The sequence below is a fragment of the Hylobates moloch genome, unplaced genomic scaffold (assembly GCF_009828535.3).
Source record: "Hylobates moloch isolate HMO894 unplaced genomic scaffold, HMol_V3 SCAFFOLD_24, whole genome shotgun sequence".
Lineage (NCBI taxonomy): Eukaryota > Metazoa > Chordata > Mammalia > Primates > Hylobatidae > Hylobates > Hylobates moloch.
In genome coordinates this window covers 27,742,776-27,763,281 of record NW_026652299.1, presented here as the reverse complement: position 1 = coordinate 27,763,281, position 20,506 = coordinate 27,742,776, and positions in this window count along the sequence as shown.

The following is a 20,506-nucleotide window of genomic DNA, read 5'->3' as shown; positions in this document are numbered from 1 at the left end:
GAAACTGCCTTTGCAAAAAATTATAACTGAGAAAATTACGATCTTGCTTCTAACCTCCGAGCTGTCATGGTTCATTCCTGGGCATAGGTTGAACTAACTTTGCGGGGAACTTACTCCATAATTTAATTTTGAAACAAAGACGATAAGAGCTCTTCCCCCAAACAAAACTCCTTCCTGCCTGGGAACCATACTGCCTTTGCAGGGCTAACAAATTAGCCACAAGATTAGAAACTGTGGTTTAGGAGTCATGTAGTTGGAGGCTACAAGATTCTGAACCTCCCCAATTTGTTCCTGGGGATAACATCACTGGTGTAAAATCTAAGACCAGTGCTCGAGATATTTTGCAGACCCTGTACTCAATGGATCAGCTGGCACCACCCAAATCGATAAACTGGCTCATCTGGTCTTGTGGCCTCCACCCAGGAACTGACTCAACACAAGAAGACAGCTTCGACTCCCTACGATTTCATCTCTGACTCAAACAATCAGCACTCCCCACTTCCCGACCCCCATCCACCAAATTATCCTTAAAAACCCCAATTCCCAAGTTTGTAGGGAGACTGATTTGAGTAATAATAAAACTCCAGTCTCCTGTACAGCCCGTCTGTGTGAATTAAACTCTTTCTCTATTGCAATCCTCCTGTCTTCATAAATAGGCTCTGTCTAGGCAGCCGACAAAGAGAACCTATTGGGCAGTTACACTAACACCACCTCTGCTTCTGCTCACAAGTGAGTGCCTTAGGTACCAGGTCCTGCAAGGTGAAAATGGCTGTCAGCCCTTGTCACTATCTCTGCTATCCTAGGCCATCAAGGTTCCAGCAGCTGGCAGATGAGCATGAGGCACTGCACAGCTTCTGGAACCTTCCCTATGAATCACACCCTTGGGCGATGAGCCGCTGAGCTCATCAACAGCTCTCGCTTGTCTCCCTCCCTGGAGTCTGCGGGGCTCTGCCCACAGTTATGAGTCTGAAGGCAATGCAGGGCGATCGGGATGGCCCTTGAGGAAATCTGCATCTCCTTATCAGTGAAAGGCCTAGGAAGGACATCACAGTGTCCCCACACAAGGGAGGGCTGACCTCTTCAGAGAGGCAAGAAGAGGCCTCTTCTGCTGACAAAGACAGCCTGGCACAAAGTGGAGGCCTAAAGTATCAGCTTCATCAAAATCTAGGCAAACATCCCCATTCTGATTCTCAGGTCCTCCTCTTTCTCAACCAGGGTTCTAACACTTACGTTTAAAATGTGGTCTAGCTGTGAAGTCAACTTTGGTTAGATGACTATAACCTGTAGGATCAAACTGTGCCTGGAAGGAGAGATGGCCAAAGGTGTAGAGCTACACTGATTCATGAGCTGTAACCAATGGTTTGGCTACATAGGTAAAGGTTTCAAAGGAGTTAGATCAAAGAAATGAAGGCAAAGAGTTTGGAGGAAGAGGAAGGGAGATGAACTTATCAGAAGGAGCACAGAGTGTGGAGATATCTGTGTCCCATGTGACTCTTTACCAAAGGGCATCTACTGCAGAGGTTCGTCTAGTAATCAAGTGGAGACGATAATTCCTTCCAGGCAAGTCAGTGTCTTTGCCCCACTCCCCAGTGCCTGCTCAATGGGCTGCTGAGCAGTGTGGCCAGGACATGGATTGTCATTACACATCAGCTCGACAATACAATCTCTGCTGGCTGTTACCATTGCCAAATGCCCCACCTGCTGAAATTAGGGATGGAAACCGAATCCATAATATGGCATGGTTCCATAAAGAACCAGCCAGATACCTGGTGGCAGTTCCCTTCTAGTGAAGGGTCAGTAGTTTGTCCTCACTAAAATAGAGTGAGTCAACTCATCCATCTCAGCTCTATTTTAGTGATTTGGATTTGTCTTCTCTCTCCCTGATGCTCTGCTGGACTGTCATCGCTGAACCCGCTGAACGACTTAATTATTGCCATCATATTGCTTCCACATAATATCGCTTCTCACAAAGAAATTCATTTCAGCAGAATGAATAAGGCAATGGACTTGTGCCCTTGGTGTTCACTGTTCTTACCATTTTTCCCATCATGCAGAAACCACTGAATATCCTAGAATATTGCAGTGGCCTGTTAACAACTTAGTTGTGGCACTAACTCAGAGACACCACCATGCAGAATTGGGAAGCAATCCTATAAAATGCAGCATATGCTATGAACCAGCAACCAATTAAAGACTCTCTTTTTCTGACTGTCAAAATATAAGGGTAGGAGATCAAAGCAATGAAAGAGTAGCCACTCTCACTGTTATTCCTATAACCAACTTCCAACATTTTTCTTCATGTCTCCATAATTTTGGGGTCTGCTGCTTTAGAGGTCTTTGTTCCCAAGGAAATAATGCTTTCACGAGGGACACAACGATTGTTCCACTGAACATAAGTTGAGATGGCTGTCTGGCCTTCCACTAAACCAAAGGCAAAAAATAGTTACTGTACCAACTTTAATGATATTTCTTAATTATAAAGGAAAAATAGAGCCATTGTTAAACAATAAGGACAGTGAGGTATGCATCAAGAAGCCATCGCATTCCCTGAGGAAACATGTAGCGATTTTGTGCCCAACATCAAAAGTCATTAGGTACTGACAACCCAGGACAGTCAGTACCACCAAGGATACAGACTCTTCAAGAGTAAAGATTCCAGTCGTCCCACCAGGTAAAGAACTTTGATCAGCTAAAGCATTTGTTGAGGGCAAAGGAAATGTGGAATGGATAGCGGAAAACAAAAATTAAAAATGGCAAGTATGGCCTCATAACCAATTGCATAAGTTGGGGGCAGAGCTATGTATATCCCTTGATTGTTATTTATTGTTGGCCCTTGAATAACATGGGTTTGAACAATGCAGGTCCACTTATGCACAGATTTTTTTCAATAAATATATTGGAGAATGTTTTTTATATTCATGATAATTTAAAAAGACGAAGTTGAACTATGTAGCCTAGAAATATAAAAAATATTAAGAAAATGTTAGGTATGTCATGAAAGCATAAAATATGTGTGTTAATTAACTATTTATGTTGTCAGTAAGGCTTCCAGTCAACAGTAGGCTCTTAGTAGCTAAATTCTGGGTAAGTCAAAAGTTATACTCAGATTTTTGACTGTTCAGAGCATTAGCTCCTCTAACCCATGCATTGTTCAAGGGTCTGTATATATTTGGTATATATTAACCAATTTATTTTCCCACCTCCTATTTCTTTATTTTATATAATGTGTGTTAATGATGTTTATTTAATGTTATAATTTAGTCTTTAGGTGATATGATACTCAAGGAGAATTGTGACTGATACAGAAGGGCCATGAACATCCCTTAGGGCCAGGTGCTGTGGCTGCTATGACTTTGCTCCTCAGGTTCCATGGAAAGCATCTTTATTGTAGGAGAGATAGTTGTATTGTTATTAGGTATAAGCATATTCATGTTGTTGTTGTTCTTTGGAAGTTTAAATATGATTAGAAGCATGTTTATGAATTCTGAGGAGGCCAGGAAGTGGTCTGTGCTAAATGGCAGCACTCAGCACCAACCCTGTCCTCTGTCCTCATAAGCTGTACCATGTAGTGCAAAGGCTAGATGTCTGAGAACCACATTTCTCAAATCCTCTTCAAATATGGTTCCCATTGAGACTCTGCCAAGAAGAGACCTGTCATGAGACTGGAAGGGCAAAATCATAATGGAGGGCAGGCAAGATGGCTTTTGTTATTGAAAGACATGAGGCTTTGTCATCAGTTTCCACGTGACCCTAAGCACAGAGTATATCTTTCTTATCTCTGGCATTTAGTGAAAACTTAGAAAATGTTTTTCTGTGTAGACAGATGACTATATAAAATATCACTTATATATTCTTTTTTAGCTAGTTGGATATATAAAAGGATGGATGGATGGATGGATGGATGGATGGATGGATGGATGGAAGTTGAGGCAAAAATTATACATTCTATATTCCAGGAATTTGACATCCAATAAGCATAGAAAGATCAAGTGATGGTTTTGAGTTTTGTTTTAAGGACAAATGAGAGAGCACGGAATGTTAAAAGAACATTTAAAGATAAAAGAGAGATCCCCAGAGAGGAAAAATTCAAATTTGCTAGAGAAGATGGTGATCACTATTAATGTAAGCTCTCAGACCAGATGGAGAAACATGGACTCCACAGTGAAAGGTATCTAAAGAAGAGCACTGTACTCTCCCAGAAGAATGGAGAAGGATGCAATTGGCAGAATCTGCCTACTAACCTTTATATGTCATCATTATTGTAGACACATTTTATGTGTTTACATGAAAACCCAGAGAAACAGTTTTGGGCTCCACAGAAGAATGAACATTTTCACCAGTATGACCAGTTAACCATAGGAGTGTCCACTGCTGTCACTAGAAGCATTTGTGTGACAGCTAGATGGCTAGAACTGGAAAATACAGAAAGGATTTCTGACCAGCTGGAAGCTTGGACAAGAGGAATTCTAAGAACTTTTCCAAGTAAAACTTCCAGGGTTGCTTTCTTCCCTGCTGGGGTCCATTTAATCTTTACAACTGGCCAGGACACAGAAGCTCTCCTGCAGAAAGACTCTAGGTGTGATGACAGCTAGTAGAAGAGCTATTTTTGGATGAGGAAGCCCCTCTCAACACTCCTCAATTCACAACACATAAGTAGTTGCCTACTCTGGATATGCAGGAGGAAGGATGATATGAAAAGTGTCTGCTAAATAAAGCAGTCTAATTAATAAAGCAACTGTCAAGAGCCTGCAATGCTAATTTCATCTCACATGTGTTGCATTTTCACACACAACCAAACAGGAAACCTTCTCACCGAAGTAAAGTAGTTTCTAAATTACCTTTTAAGAGGAAGACAAGTGCACAAACTGCAATAAAATGAGGGCAATGCTGAAGGTTGAAACAATATCTGAAATTCAGAGCCTGCCTTTGATCTTTCCTTTTCAAAGATATTCTCAGCCCTGCGATACCCCCTGAGGCTGGAGAACAGCAATGGAAGTGACTACGCCCTGCCTCATGCTGGAAGCCCTACTACAAATTGCATTCAGGTTTGAATTCAAAGGTGTCCTGCTGAATGAGCTCTCCAGCAGAGCCAGAGTTTAAATATCTAATATCATTCTTACTTTCTCTTAGGTAACGGTGTCTCTGGATCTCCAGCCACACATTCTAAGACCCAAGAGGTAGGAAAGGTAACCTCAGCATAGGTTCTGGTTTCAGACCAGCTCAGGGTTTCAGTTCCAGCTATGCTGCTTTCCAGCTACATGGACTTAGATCACCCAGCTTCTCTGGGCTTCAATTCTTCATCCATAAAGTGAAGATAGCTGTATCTTTCGCAGAGTTTAACCAAAGATTAACTCAGACAATATGTGTAAAGCTCTGAATACAGAGTCCATTACATAACAGGGTGTCACAGAAAGTATTACTTTACCCACCCACTAAACTTAAAATCATTGGTAATTTGAAAATCCAAAGGTTGCTCATTTTTTTCCTGTTAGTATTTCTTCATTCTTAAATGGAATTTTACATATATAAAGTGTTACTGTTAATAACTACAGTTTCATGTATTCATTCAATAAACATTTAGTAAGCACAAAGGTGTGCCAAGCCAAGTGACCAAAGCTGCAGCTGAAGAGTTGTATGAACCCTATGTCCTGCCCTCAGGAGTCCAAGTCATTTTTTCACCTAGGCTAAGCAGAAAAGTGAAATCCCTTTGCTGTTGTCACAAGAGTCACTTGGGGCCCCACCATCTCTGGACAGATGACTGTTGGTGTTAAGAGGGGGTTGGCATCTGGCCCCTGAGACAGGTCTACATTTAAGGATTCAAATGTGGTTGTTGGACATAGCCAAGCAGCTTGACAGATGGCTAAATAGGAAGGGCCTCTGGAACTCTTCTGTTACCTAAGCTTCCAACATGCCATGTCCAAGCAATGCCACTATGAGGTGTTGGCGGAGACCTAAAAATGCTTCCTTTTATCCACTATTTAGTGAACATCCACTCATTCATTTATTTCCATTCAGCAGACATTTCTGGAGCACCTGATGCCATGTGCCAGATACTATGGTAGGTGCTATGGAAACAGAAAATAAATCAATTGTTCCTGTACATGAGGTGTTCACAATCTAATGAAACAGACAAGTTAGATGCAGAGACAGATGGTGCAACATCATTGGTGCCACGATGGGGGCTGGAGGGCACAAGGGCTGTGGTAGCACAGAGGATAGCTCTCCACACATGATGAAGGCCATCAGAAGAAGTATTGTGGAGATTGAGTGAGCTGAGTTGGGGAACTCTTAAAGTCAGCTCAGGTTGCTGTAATAAATTACCATAGACTGAGTGGCATAAACAACAGTTATGAAGTATAATAATAAAAAAGAAAAATAATAACAATAAAGTATGAAAAGAAAAAAAAACAACAGTCATGGAGGTTGGAAGTTTGAGATCATGGTGCCAGCATAGCTGGGTTCTAGTGAGGTCTCTCTTCTGAATTGCAGATGGCTGACCTCTTGCTAGGGCAGAAAGAGAGCTAGCTAGCTCTCTGACATCTCTCTGTCGTCTTCTTCTTCTTCTTCTTCTTTCTTCTTTTCTTCTTCTTCTTCTTTTCTTCTTCTCCTTCTTCTCCTTCTCCTCCTTCTCCTTCTCCTTCTTCTCCTTCTTCTCCTTCTTCTTCTTCTTCTTCCTTCTCCTTCTCCTTCTTCTTTCTTCTTTCTTCCTTCTTCCTTCTCTTCTTCCTCTTCTTATTCCTCTTCTTCTTCTTCTTTTTTGGAGATGGAGTCTTGTTCTGTCATCCAGGCTGGAGTGCAGTGGCATGATCTCAGCTCACTGCAAACTCCGCCTCCCATATTCAAGCAATTCTCCTGCCTCAGCCTCCCAAGTAGCTGGGATTACAGGTACGTGCCATCACACGCAGCTAAATTTTGTATTTTTAGTAGAGATGGGGTTTCACCGTGTTGGCCAGGCTAGTCTCGAACTCCTGACCTTGTGATCTGCCCACCTCAGCCTCCCAAAGTTCTGGGATTACAGGTGTGAGCCACTGCGCCCAGCCTGGCTCCTTCTTATTATAAGGGCACTAATTTCATCTATAAGGACTTCAATCTCATAACATAATTACCTCCCAAAGGCCCTACCTCCAAATACTATCACATTGGGATTTAGGGTTTTAGCATATGAATTTGGGAGAGAAAATATTCAGACCATTTCATTGTTCAAGCAATGAGGCAGAATAAAAAGGAAGCAAATTCCTCTTTCCTCCACCTTTTGTTCTATTCAGGCCCCCAAGGCATTGTATGATGCTCACCCATGTTGGAGAAGGCAATCTACTTTGCTCGGCCCACCCATTCAAATGCTAATCTCATCCAGAAACACTTTCACATACAAACCCAGAATAATCTTTAACAAAATATCTGAGCATCCTCCAGCCCAGTCAAGTTGACATATTAAAACTAACCATCACAGATGCAGACCAAAGTAAAAGGTGCAAGTCTATAAGCCAAGATGCATAAAACAGGGCAAGATTTTGGAATGATTCTCTATGGCTGCCCCAGGGTATGAATGTAGAGGTTTGGCAAACAATGATGCAGAGAAGTAGATAGAAGTCAGACCAATCATTTCCTTCAGACTGCTCAAATGCTTGCTGCAATATAAACAATTTTTTAAAAACATGTCTCACTTCCTTCATCAGAGGGCCCATGAATGAAAGACCTGGACAACTTTCAGTGGGTGAGCCCTACCTCCTTGGTTGAACTTTCACCCAAACACTTGGACCCCGCCCCTATAGAGTGGGAAATGTTGCCCACCCTTATGCACTCAGGTTAAATGCAAGAAATAATTAATGCCTATGTCATCTGTGGCCACATCGAGGACAGTCCACCTGCAAGATCCTTCTTCCAGGACCACAACAGTCACCTGGCCTTCACTCCCTCCAACCTACGGCTAGCATCTGGTCACTAGCTCACTCTTCTAGTGGTGTCATCTTGGGCTCAGAGGCATCCCACCACTTTGCTAGTTGGTTTGGTTATCACTTGAATGGTTATCACAAGCTGTTTGACTCAGCACAAGCCCAGCACAGGTTGGGAAAGGAGCAGAATATAGGGGAAAGTGGAGGGACTTTGGGACTAGAGTCTGGTTCTTCCACACACTTTCCAGGTGACATCGGTGTCAGGCTAGGCCCCTTTACAAATCCAAACCTCATTCTTCTCGTTGGGAAAATAGAGATATTAATACTTCCTGGAGGGCTTGTCAGGAGATGCCACTACCCTGCAAGTTCCTTGGTTCAGGGACTTTGCCCTGCTCTCTGTCATGGTTCTAATCCCTGATGATTATCTGACATGTGGAGAAAATACCATGAAATATTCATGAGTGTATGCAAAGTGCCTGACTCATAGTTAGCTCGAGTAAATGTGTGTGCCTGTGTCCTGAAAGAGTGGCTATTTCCCCCAGCACTAACACTACCGTGAGAAGTGCAGGTGGGAGAAAAGCAAAGAGGACCTCTGACTCAGACCCTCCCTCCAGGGCTACATTGTTTTCATTCAAGTCAGGAGATGGTGGAATATCTCCATGTCCCAGAAGGCCCACCCAACCTCTCTAACAGAAAACCTTTGGCTAGTTCAAGGTGTGGCATGAAAATTAAGCCCACACATCAGAAACATTGCACCCACCACAACCAGCATGGGTTTACCACATGCTTGCATCTGACAGCATTGTTTAGACAGAGCTTTAAGTCTTAGTTTAACAAATTAAATGTGTTGAATGAGTGATTGAATTTAGTCAAAGAAATATCAGTCAGTTGATTCCCTTTTTGTGAAAAAACAAGCATGCATTGCACCTGTACCAAATTTTGGCATGAATGATCTTATGGGCTAGACTGGGAGTACCTTTCAATGCCATCTTTGACTAAAGAGGAACCTGAGGCTCAGGGAGGTTATATCGCTAGTAAGCTGCAGAGCCTGGTGCAGAATCTGCAAGTTGGCCTGCACTGAGATGCCTCTACATGGAGCAAAACGTCTAGGTTTTGTTTAATTTTAGCCCATCAAGAAAGAAAATGGCACTATTCTGAGGTCAATAGTTCTTCATATTGTATGAATATTGCTTTTCCTTTTCTACTTTAAAAGTGACACCAGAGTGGTTTTCACCAGTTAAAAATACTATAGCTGTCTGTTCAATAGGGAATCTTTTGTAGAGAGGATCAAATATTTAAGACAGGGCATTTTTTCCCCCTTAGAGCAGAGCTAAGCAGAGGATAAAAACGTGCTATCTTCCTCATCCATGTGCAAGAAGGAGAGTTTGGATCCACATTCTTGTAAACCTGGAGGAGTCAGATGACAAGCGTTTCTCAATCCAGTGGCTGAAATTTCAACCAAATATAACTTTTCTATCTTGCAAGACAGATGTGGTGATCCAGAAATATTATGATGAGAATGTAGGGAAAGGAGAAAGCATAGTTTGTAGTTACATGGCAATGAAGGGATATCAAACTGTGCACCATAATACCATGAATTAGGAGACCAATGGGACAAGAATTTTTTCCTGGGAAGACGGATGGGTGACACTAATACTCCTGCGACTGAAGAAAGCCAACATGTGCCCTGATGTTACAGAAGGAAACACAGACATAAAAATCTAATATAAACATTCTTGGGCCCAGACTGAAGTGAAGTTAGAAAGGTTACCATTGACAATATGGATATAAAAATATCAATCTACAGTATAATTATAAATAAATTGGTTGTTAACTTTTACAATGCCTATATATATTTATGTAATGTCAAAGCTTACACATCACCAATCTTTATATCAACTTTTATATTGGCATTCTGAGAAAAACACCATATTTCCTGGAGTTTTTTGTAAAATAACAGAGAGGCTATGGCCATAAACATTCTTCAAATGCATAGATCTCATCTCTGCGTGTGTAAACGGTGCATGTGCTGTGTACATAGACATGCTAATGAAAACATAAATAACTCACCAGAGACTCCAGAAATGGCTGGAGCAGCATTGTCAATTTGACCTTTAGCAGAAACGGCATGAAAATATTACCACTGCATCCAAACGCTGCACCCACCCTGAATCTGGGAATGCAGGAAAGAATAGAATGCCCTGACTACTTCTTACACAACAGTGTGGCCCACAGAGTGCCTGGTCCAGCCTCAGGGTGACTGAGTTCAAGTCTACAGCTGCCAGTAGCCGGCTCAGTAATTTTTAAGCAGATCGAGCATCATTTTACGTCTCCAGATCTTTGGCCATAACAGAGACTTTCATATGTATGTATGAGGCCAGACCCAAAATCACGTGAAAGACTTTTTGATATCCCAACCAGAAACCATCAAATGCATTAAATTGAGGGCTATTCCACTCATAAAGGTAACATGAGAAAGTGGTGCACTTATTCCAAGGATAAAATTGTCACTATCATTTGCAGACCTCATTGGTTGCTACTGTCCTACAGGGCAACGCCTGCTAGGTTAACAGCCTTGGCTGTACAGGCAATGGGGCTGGGTTCAAACTCTGACCCCATCACTTATCAGCTGTGTGACTATAGGCAAGTCGCTTAACCTCTTTGAGATGTCATTGCATCAGCTATAACATGAGAACAACAGTATCCACCTAATGGTGGTATTGTGAGAATTAAAAGGCCGCAGCTAGCATGGTGAATGCTGTGTAGTAGACAATAGATGAAGGATTCTCCTTCTTTTATCCTACCTGGGTTAATTTACAAACTGCACAGGAAAACAGCCTCATAATATCTGCCCAACGCATCAGCCAGGCTTGCCACGAGGATCTAATGAGACAGTAGATGTGAAGACACTTTGAATATCTCATTTATCCCATGTGTGTTCACTGAGTGTGTATATATAAGAGATGCTGCTGTAGGTGCCAATAAATGTGTTATTTAGACCTAATAATCACTACCATGCTAACATTGATGGGAGGGAGGGGACTTTGTCCTCAACTCGCAATCTTATCCACAAAGAAGGCAGTTTCTTCCCCATGTGGGGAAGCACTCTCTCTCCTCGCCTCAATTTGTTCTTCTCCATTGGAAGAGTAATCATAAAGACATGGGCCTTTTCCCAAACTTACTCCTTGGTGGGCATTTATCTAAGGGCTTCACACAGTTACTGATTTACTTCTCACATCGCCTTCAGCAGATGGCATTATTATTATTCCCATTTCACAGATGAGGAAATCAAGGTTGAACTCCATCATGTCACCTGACAGCAAAAGATGTGTGACCAGTAAGTGTCTGAGCCAGAGAGACATGGGAGGAGAGAGGCAGCTGTATTTGCTCTGCAGACCCCAAGGACACTGATCCAACCAGCCAATGGGCAAGAAAAGTAGGCAAAAGGAAGGGGTAGTCCACCTCCTTTCCCAGGTGCAGGCCCAGGGGAAGAGCAGGGTGACGGTCAGGTGCACATCTAGAAGGTAAGCCCAGGTGCATGCATACCTGGCAGCAGGAAGCACCAGAAGGGCCACTCTGAGGATAAATGTGGAGGGTGAGACAGGAACCTGCCTTTAGGGTTCTGCAATTCTGCCTCTGGGTGCCTGGCATGGCTCACAGAGAGTGGACTCCACAACCAGATTAGCACTTGCTATTAGACAACACTGCCTAGTGGTTAAACTCACAGTCTCTGCCTGCATCCAAATCCCAGCTCGGTCCCACCCCATTTACTGAAAGGCCAGATTCAGATGGGGTGTGGGAGATACACTTTGCTCAACCCTAGACTATATTCTCCAGTCTAGGGTTGCCCTGAGCTTTTCTTTGTGGTTTCTGGAACTTGCCCAGGTTAATAAAGCTGATGTAGTTTTCCTTTTAACTGTGTAATACCCTAAACCTCTAACAGTAAACTGGGGGCCTAAAAGAAATATCACTGGGTTTTATGATAATTGTTCACAGGCCCGGGGATTCTTAAAGTGCGATCCTCGAACCAGTGGGATTAGAATGGCTTAGAAAATTATCTGGCCCAATTCCAGACCTACTGAGTCAGAAACCCTGGGCCTGGGGCCCAGCGATCTGTGTGTGAACAACCCCTCCAGGTGATACTGATACATGCTTAAGTTTGAGACTTAATCACAGGCACCATCAGTCAATCAATCAATTCTACCAGCCCTACGAGGTACGAAAACAAAGCCTTGACACACTTTGTAGGGTGGAGCCTGCCGTAAGCTGATCCCCCACCCTCACCTCAGCACATAAATCCACCCATTTCCTTACACAGGAGCCATATGGATTTTGCTAATACAAACAGTAACTAGTCAGCTCAAAAAGTTTCCATGAGAAAAAGTCCCAATGGTGTTTTCCCATTAATTGGGATTGCTCCATTGCTATTTCTAACAAAAACATCATTTTTAGAAGAGAAAATACAAGCAGAAAGCATTGCAGCTAAAATAAAGGATTGTTACATTTTGTGCTTCTTCACCTCTTCCCACCTGCCTGTCTTATGCTAAGCATGTGTGCACACACATGAGCAAACACATGCACACCTACAACCCTCTGCTGGTACAAAACCCCAATCCTATCAGTTCAGATAAACCCAGCAGTGACAGGATTCCAATGAAAAAGGAATTTCATGCTCAAGTCAGGCCCTGGGGCAGTGCCCCCTTGCACACAGGCTTTCTGCTCCTCAGCCTTCAGGGTTTCCCTCTTCTCGGGGCGGTATCCTCAGCTGTCTTCTTTTGATGGGGACCAAGAAACTTGGCCTATTTTCTCCTTTTGGTGTTTGTCACTGCCTCCATCCACTCTGCCCCTGGGGTTGTTGTCCCCCAGGCACGCAGAGATCAGCCTGTAGGTCTCCTCCTGGTTCCCTGGCTATTCCCAAAAACAAACCAGAGCACTAAATATGAAGAGAAGCCAGATCACAAAAGTCACCAACAGAGAGCTGGGGACTTGAGACTTCTGCCTTTTGCTTCCAGTTCTGAGAGAAGATCCCACTAATCCTCTCCTTCTTTGACCCCCTCCTTCATGGGGATCCATGTTCACCTCTTCTTAGTAACCACAGTCTCGGCTTAAGGTAAGGACAGTGTTTACTGTTTATCAATTGCTCTATGGCAGGCAGTAGGCTGGAATTTAATAGATGTTAGCTGACATAGTCCTTGTGACAACACTGTGAGAAAGATATTGTTATTCTTGTTTAACAGATGAGAAAACTGAGGCAAAAACCGAGGGAAAAGGACCTTCCTCACTCTCCATGCTGCCCTCTTGCCTTCTCCTAGCTGAAGACACATGTCAGAGCCTGGGGGAGCTCTTGTTTCAAATTCACCTTTAGGTCAGCCCCAGCCTGGGTGCCATTGGTACCCTGAGACTCCCTCCAAGAGGGCTCACAGTAGAGCACGGCTCAGTAGGGTCATGGCAATGGCTCCTGTCCGGAGCCAGCCAAGGCTGCTGAGCCTGGCCCTCCTGACTCAGTTCCACACCCCTTTGTTAAATAACTCTGAAGAACCACATTCAGTCACTGAATCTCCTTGTTCCTCCAGCTGCTCATCTGAAATATAGAGACAAAAATGCCTTCTTATCCACCTCAGAGCGCAGGTAGAAGCCTCAAATAGGAAAGGTGGATGGGAAAGATTGAAAGTATAATGAAAAGAGCATTACATGAAAAGCTTCAAAGATGTCGACCTGTAGTAGATACCAGATCCAAAATCAAGGTATGGTAGAGTCTTCAGTGTGAAAACTTCAGACTTAGTGATGAAACCAGTTAAATGACCAGTTGTCAATGAAGATATGAAAGAACAAACGAGTGCACATTAAGGGATTTCTTTTTGAAAGAATAGTCCATTAGATATGGTCACTGGGAGCTGGGAGTCCCATCCCACCCACACAGAGAGGGATGGAAAGGTGTTGCCCTCCAATTCCAACAGGGGAGAGGCTTTGACGTATGCTCCTTATGATGGAGAACACCACAAATTCGGCCTGGCTTGGCCCTGGAAAGAAAAACTGGCTGTGGCCCAGAGTTCAGCCCCGTGTCTGGGAATTAAGCCTGTGAGCCAGAGTTGAATCATGATAGAAATGTTGACCCAGGGTTGTCCCAAAATGGGTCCTGCCAAGGAGGGGCCTCAGCATTGGAGACACAGAAGGCTGGACAGGCAGAAGCAGAGGCTGGGAAGAGACTGACTGGGAGCATCCTCTTGAAAAAGAAGCATTTCCCATGAAAGAGGAGCCCAGGGAAACCACCCGTGAATTCATAAAAGTGCCCATAAGAGACGGTCTGCCTGGCTGAGAGGGGGCAAAGCCATCTCCCTGTAGCATTAGTGGACTACGGACTTCCTCATGCCCTATCCCTCACCTCCACCCCCACTTTTATGCTGGTGGGATCACATACAGCAGCCAGAAAGTGGGTGAGGATGTGAGCTAGGGAGAGAGAGGCACTGACTATGCCCACCCCCGGAAGGCGAATGTTCCACCTGCCACCAGCCCCAGCTGGGTGGAGGGGAGACCTCACCCTTGAATGAGGAGGGGAGCACTCATCCCTATACTGGACTGGATAATCTACCTAATCAAGGCAAGTTTTGTGACTTAAAGTGACTAAGAGCCTGGTATCACCTAAGAGACCACAAAAGCCATGAGACCGACCCAATTTCCATCTCCACTTAGCAGATTGAAAGGAATAGTGGGAGAAAAATAAAGTTGCTTTCACTATTATTTCTGTTCACTTAACATACCAGCTACAAGGTGCTGTTTTTTTACCCTAAAAGATGCCACCACCATTTACGTGGGAATCTAAGCCAGAAACCTGGGTGGCCCTTCACTCCTGTCCACTCACCTCCCCTGGTCAGCCCCTCACCATCAATACCTCCCTGAGCCATCACTTCTGATCTCACAGACCTCCATCATCTTCCATCTGCCTGCATAATGGACTTGCCTCCTAATTCAGCCAACCTGACTCTCAACTTTCCCTATTCAATCCACTCTCCTTATTGCAGCCAAAGCAATGTTTCCGAAATGCAAAGCCGACACTTATATTATGTTGAAAACCCTTCCGTGGACCCCCACTACCTTCAGAATAGAGTCCAACCTTTTTACTAGGCTTCTAAGGTTTTTCAGAACCTGGGCCTGCCTCCCTCCCACCCTCCGCTTCCCTCGCTCCACTTGTTCCCACCCACTCTGAGGCAGGTACCCCTTCAGTCCTCCACCAAAGGCGCCACTTCCTCCTGGTGTTTGCTCCTACTGTACTCAGAGGCAAAACTCCAGGGCTGCCAACTGATGTACTGAGGTAGGCTGTGAGACAATCCAGATTGCTCCTCCTTTTCTAACCTCTAAAGCCCTAACCTCCAATTTGCCATTAGTGCACCAACCGTTATTGGTGCAGCATACCAGTATAAGCCAGAAGAGTCTGGTTGAAGCCACACCCTATAAGGGGAGAAGGGCAGGGCTTTTTCACGGCTAACAATTCAGGTCTCAGTCCAAATATCACCTCTTGCAGGAAGCCTGCCTTGACTTCCCAACACTGGGCTAAGTTGCCCTCCACATATCTCCGTAACAGTCTCACTGCTGCCTTGCTTATCCCACTGTTTATCTGGTTGCAAGTTGTTTGAGGGCAGGGCTGTGTCCTATTCACAGCTAGAGCTCAACCTTCCAACACCTCATCTATATAAAAGGATAGTTTATCCCTCAGGGAGTTATTATTATAAAATGAGAAAATTAATGGAAAGCACATAGCATGGTATCTGGTGTATAGGTAAATACTTAATAAATTTATTTATTTTTATTATTGCTCAACACATTGTTGAATAAATGAGTCAATGGAAAGATTGATATCATTATTACAATGTGGCATATATGTGCCCCCAGGAACAGCCTGTGGGCAAAGGCAGGCTACTGACTAAATGATCTGTCAAGGTCTTTTCTATCCCAATAACTTTCTAATTCTGAGGCCCGTGAATTACCCAAATACCATCAAAACTGGAAAATTTACCTCCATCAAGTGGTTGTCAGCCACAGAGACTGATAAGAGATGGGAAGTGCTGGTGGTAAAACTATATTTCTAATTAGCTAGAAAAAGTCATCCTGTGTGCCTGTGTAAAAGGGTCTTCAGATAAACGCCTGTGTTATCTCTCCCTCACAGGGCCTGGGTGGCCAGCCAAGTGCTGATTTGCTTCTGCATTTCAACAGAATCTGTTTTGTAAATTTGTTAAATTCTTCAGAATGAAACTACTTTCTGGTGGAAACTCATTTTCTGCCCCCTTTCCTGCCTCTTTTCTGGTTTTCCACCTCCGGCCTGACTTGCTGGCTCTGTGGGCGGTGACTGTCACTCTCCAACATGTTCTCTCCCGCCCTGGGAACTGGGCTTCCCAGTTCCCTCGCTGACGGTGTGGGTGGAAGACAGATGGCTTAAGTGGTTCTGATAACAGTGGCAGGAAAACACGGTCAGGATTTTTGGAGGACAAGAGGGGATTTACAAGATGAGAACTAGCTCAAGATACTGGCTCTCACTGGTGCAGAAAGGGAGCCTGAGTCAGGGTGATTGGGGTGGAAAGAGCATCATTTTCTTTTTCTTTTTCTTTTTTTTTTTTGAGACGGAGTCTCACTGTCACCCAGGATGGAGCGCGGTGACACCATCTCGGCTTATTGCAACCTCCAGCTCCCAGGTTCAAGCAATTCACCTGCCTCAGCCTCCCTAGCAGCTGGGATTACAGGTATGTGCCACCATGCCCAGCTAATTTTTTTTCAATAGAGATGGAGTTTCACCATGTTTGCCCAGCTGGTCTCGAACTCCCGACCTTAAGTGACCCACCCACCTCGGCCTCCCAAAGTTCTGGGAATACACGCATGAGCCGCCCGGCCAGAAGAGTATCATTTTCTGATCTAACTCCCAGCATCCCAGGACAGGTGGCAGATGGTATACTGGAGCATAAATTGAAGCCCCAACTCCAGGGGAGAGTAAATGCAGGAAACACCAAATCATACCTGGCATTTAATCAGCCAGTACTGGGTGTAGCACTGGGTCTCTTCACAAGTGTTATTTCATTTAATGCTTATGACAACCCTGCCAGATCAGGGTTGTCATTATCTTCATTTTACTGGTGAGGAAACTGCAGCTAAAAGGAATATCATTCCCATCTTCTTCCATCAGAGCACCAGGCATGTGGGCCCCAAAGGAGAGACAGCTCAGTGCAAAAGTACACCCCCCAAAAGCTTCAAAATCACCATGACTAATACAGTTATGATTAGTTCTCAAAGAAAATGTGGACTGCTTGGGGCATTCCTTACTTTTGAAAGTAATATTTATGACAATGTTCATGTCTTCAAAATCTTGTCAGAGGCCAAATGTATCCATGCAATGGAGCTGGGCCCATAAGACAATCCAGGTGTTCTTTGTTTTCTAACCACTAAAGCCCTAACCTCCAATCTTCCATTATTGAACAAACCAATACTCTTGTACTGAAAGAAGCCAGAACAGCCTGGCTAAAGCCATCCCCTGTAAGAAGGTGGGGCAGACTGCTCCCTTGACCCAACCGTCTCTCAACACCTGAACCCAGAGAAGCCCCAACCGAAAGACTTCTTTCTATGGTTTGAATTGACTGCTTTGTGTCATGAACTTATCTGGGACTCCCTGCCTCTTCACAGTGAAAAAAAGAAGAGTTTTAAATATTATTTAGCAGAAAGACACCCCTTTCTGATTGGGATTTGAGCTGCAAAGACATGGCCAACCAAACAGAAACAGGATTATACCTGAGGAGGATCTTGGAGTAATCACCAAAATCTACTTCTCTTCTCCCTCTAGGCAAGAGGAAGGATTTACAGTTAGGCAGGGCCATGCAAGCTTGCAAGATGTGAGCTGAAGCGACCTGTGTTGCTTCCAGCCTAAAGCATTTAACCCCTGATACAAGACCCTCCAGCATTCTCCTCCTACCCCAAGCATTCTAGCAAGAAGCCCGTGTATCTTAGATGGTGCAGCTGTATGATGGTGGAATCTCCATCAGCCTGGATCCTCAGGAGACTGTGTGGAGCAGGGCCTTCTATCAGACATATTGCACATGCAAAGTGGGAGGTAAATAAAGGCTTATTATGTTAAGCCTTGGCGATTTGGGAGTTGTTTGTTACTATATCACAACCTAGTCCAGCCTGACTAACATATTCATGGTGTGAGACCCATTCCCCAGGAGCAGCAGAGCTCAAGGATGCTCCTCTGTTGTCCTTTTATGTTCACTGCCCTTTCTGTAATAACAGTCAGGACAGTAGGTGACTCATGTTTATTATGCTTTGGTAAGTGCAGTAGATGGCAAGTTGTACTCAAACATAAGCAGTGAGAGCAGAGAGTAAGCTGTCTACTTTTTCTGTACTCTCCTCCACACAGAGTTAACATTCATCAGGCATTTACTCTGCACTGGATATGTTAAAACTATTATTTCTCATTCCATAATATCCCTGCAATGAAAGTAGGTATTGCACATATATCAAAACATCATATTGTGGCCGGACATGGTGGCTCACGCCCGTTATCCCAGCAATTTGGGAGGCCAAGGAGGGTGGATCACCTGAGGTCAGGAGTTTGAGACCAGCCTGGCCGGCATGGTGAAACCCCATCTCTACTAAAAATACAAAAAATCAGCCAGGTATGGTGGAAGGTGCCTGTAATCCCAGCTACTCGGGAGGCTGAGGCAGGAGAATCTCTCAAACCCGGGAGGCATGGAGGCTGCAGTGAGCCGAGATCACATCATTGTACTCCAACCTGGGCAACAAGAGTAAAACTCAATCTCAAAAAAAAAAAAAAAAGAGAGAGAGAAAAAGAAATAAATCACGTTGTATGCCATAAACACATACAATGTTATTGTCCACTTTAAAATTAATTAATTAAAAAATAAAATCAAAAATCGGTATTTTAGTCTCCATTTCTCATATTAGGAAACTATGGTTCATGGAGATTGGTTTATTTAAGGTCACCTAATGGAAATTGGGCTGTAAATTCAGGTGTCTCTGATCCCAAAAGCTGTGGTTTCCCACTACCTGACATGAGCCTGCCCACTCAGTATATTCTGAATAAATGATTTGACAGATGATCAGACAGAGAGATGACAGATAGATAAACAGACAGAATGTTTAACTAACATGTCTTTTCCATTAATAGTAGAGCCCCAACCCCCAAACAAGCTGGTAATTGTGCAGGAAAATGACACATTCCTCAAAAAACAAAAAGTCAAAACGAAAGCACATTGACAGCTACCTCATTGTTGTAATTTTGAGAGCAGGTTCTGCATTTAATTCTCAGGTTTCTGACCACTCAAGATCTATGTGGCTCTGGGTAAGTTGCTTCACCTCTCTGTGCCCCCCTTTCTTTAACTGTAAGAAGGTGGTTAAAATAGCACCTGCCTCCTTGGGTTTTCATGAGGACTAAGTGAGCTAGTATAGGTACAGGGCATGGAAGAAGGGCTGACACACAGCTGCCCTCCAAGACTGTTACCTCTGGGTGGGCTGTGAGCAAGTGGGAAGAGGACCAATGGGGCAAAGAGCAGCATCCTCAGCCCACTATTCCTAGGGACGGTGCCATTCACCTCCTCCTCTTCAGGACCCACCAGAGCCCCTGTTCCTTGGAGAAAGGGTGGTTGGTGAGGACACCGTCTCATGTACAAAAGGTGGCCCTGCACGCCTCACTAACTGAAGTTTACTTAGAACATGAGATGATTCTGTACCCAAACCACAAGGCACAATCCCAGCTCCTGGGTCATCCTGCAGGCAATGAGGGCAGGACACAAGGCAGTGCCCAGGAGCACACACCACCGGGACGTGCTGCACACCCCACTTGGCACTGTGATCCTCCTGACCAGCTGTGTGAAGGCTGAGTGCAAATCCCCCTGGCAATTGCTTTGTTCAACTTCATGGCAGATTTTCCTCAGGATCCTCAATAAAAGACACCTCTTAATCTTGTTTTATTAGCTTCACAGCTGAGAAAAAAATTATAATGGTACGATGGTTATCATAATAATACTTTGAGATCATTATTTATATTATTTATATTATCTGCTTAACCCAAGAGAACGTGCTGCAGAAGATAAAGGCCTTGCATGAGCATTGGCACACCCCACAGCCCTGAGAGAACAGCCGGGCCAGTAGTGGTAGGTGGTATCTAAATGGTACAGATGAGTGAAGAGTCACAAATACAGTCAGACCCTCAAACTGAATGTTTAACTAACATGTCTCTTCCATCAATAGTAGAGCCCCAACCCCTAAACAAGCTGGTAGTTGTGCAGGAAAATGACACCTGCACCTGTGCAGGAAAAGGTTAATCAATGAAATGCCCAAAGCCAACCAGCGACATTAATTGAGCAGAATAAGAATCTGAGTGCGGTGGCACAAGGGGCTCCAGTACATTTTCCAGAAACCACAGAAAGGCTTCAGTTCTGGCTCCACAGCATCTGGAGACTCTAGGCCCCAGGAGTGCAGGAAATTCTTCTCCTTTGCAGTTATGATGTCCAGTAGAGGGTTTTCCACATGGTAAGGATGTGATGTATTTGTGGAATGAATTAATGAATGATGCCCTCAGATTGGTGAGTGATCCGACAGAGAGAAGGCTGAGATGA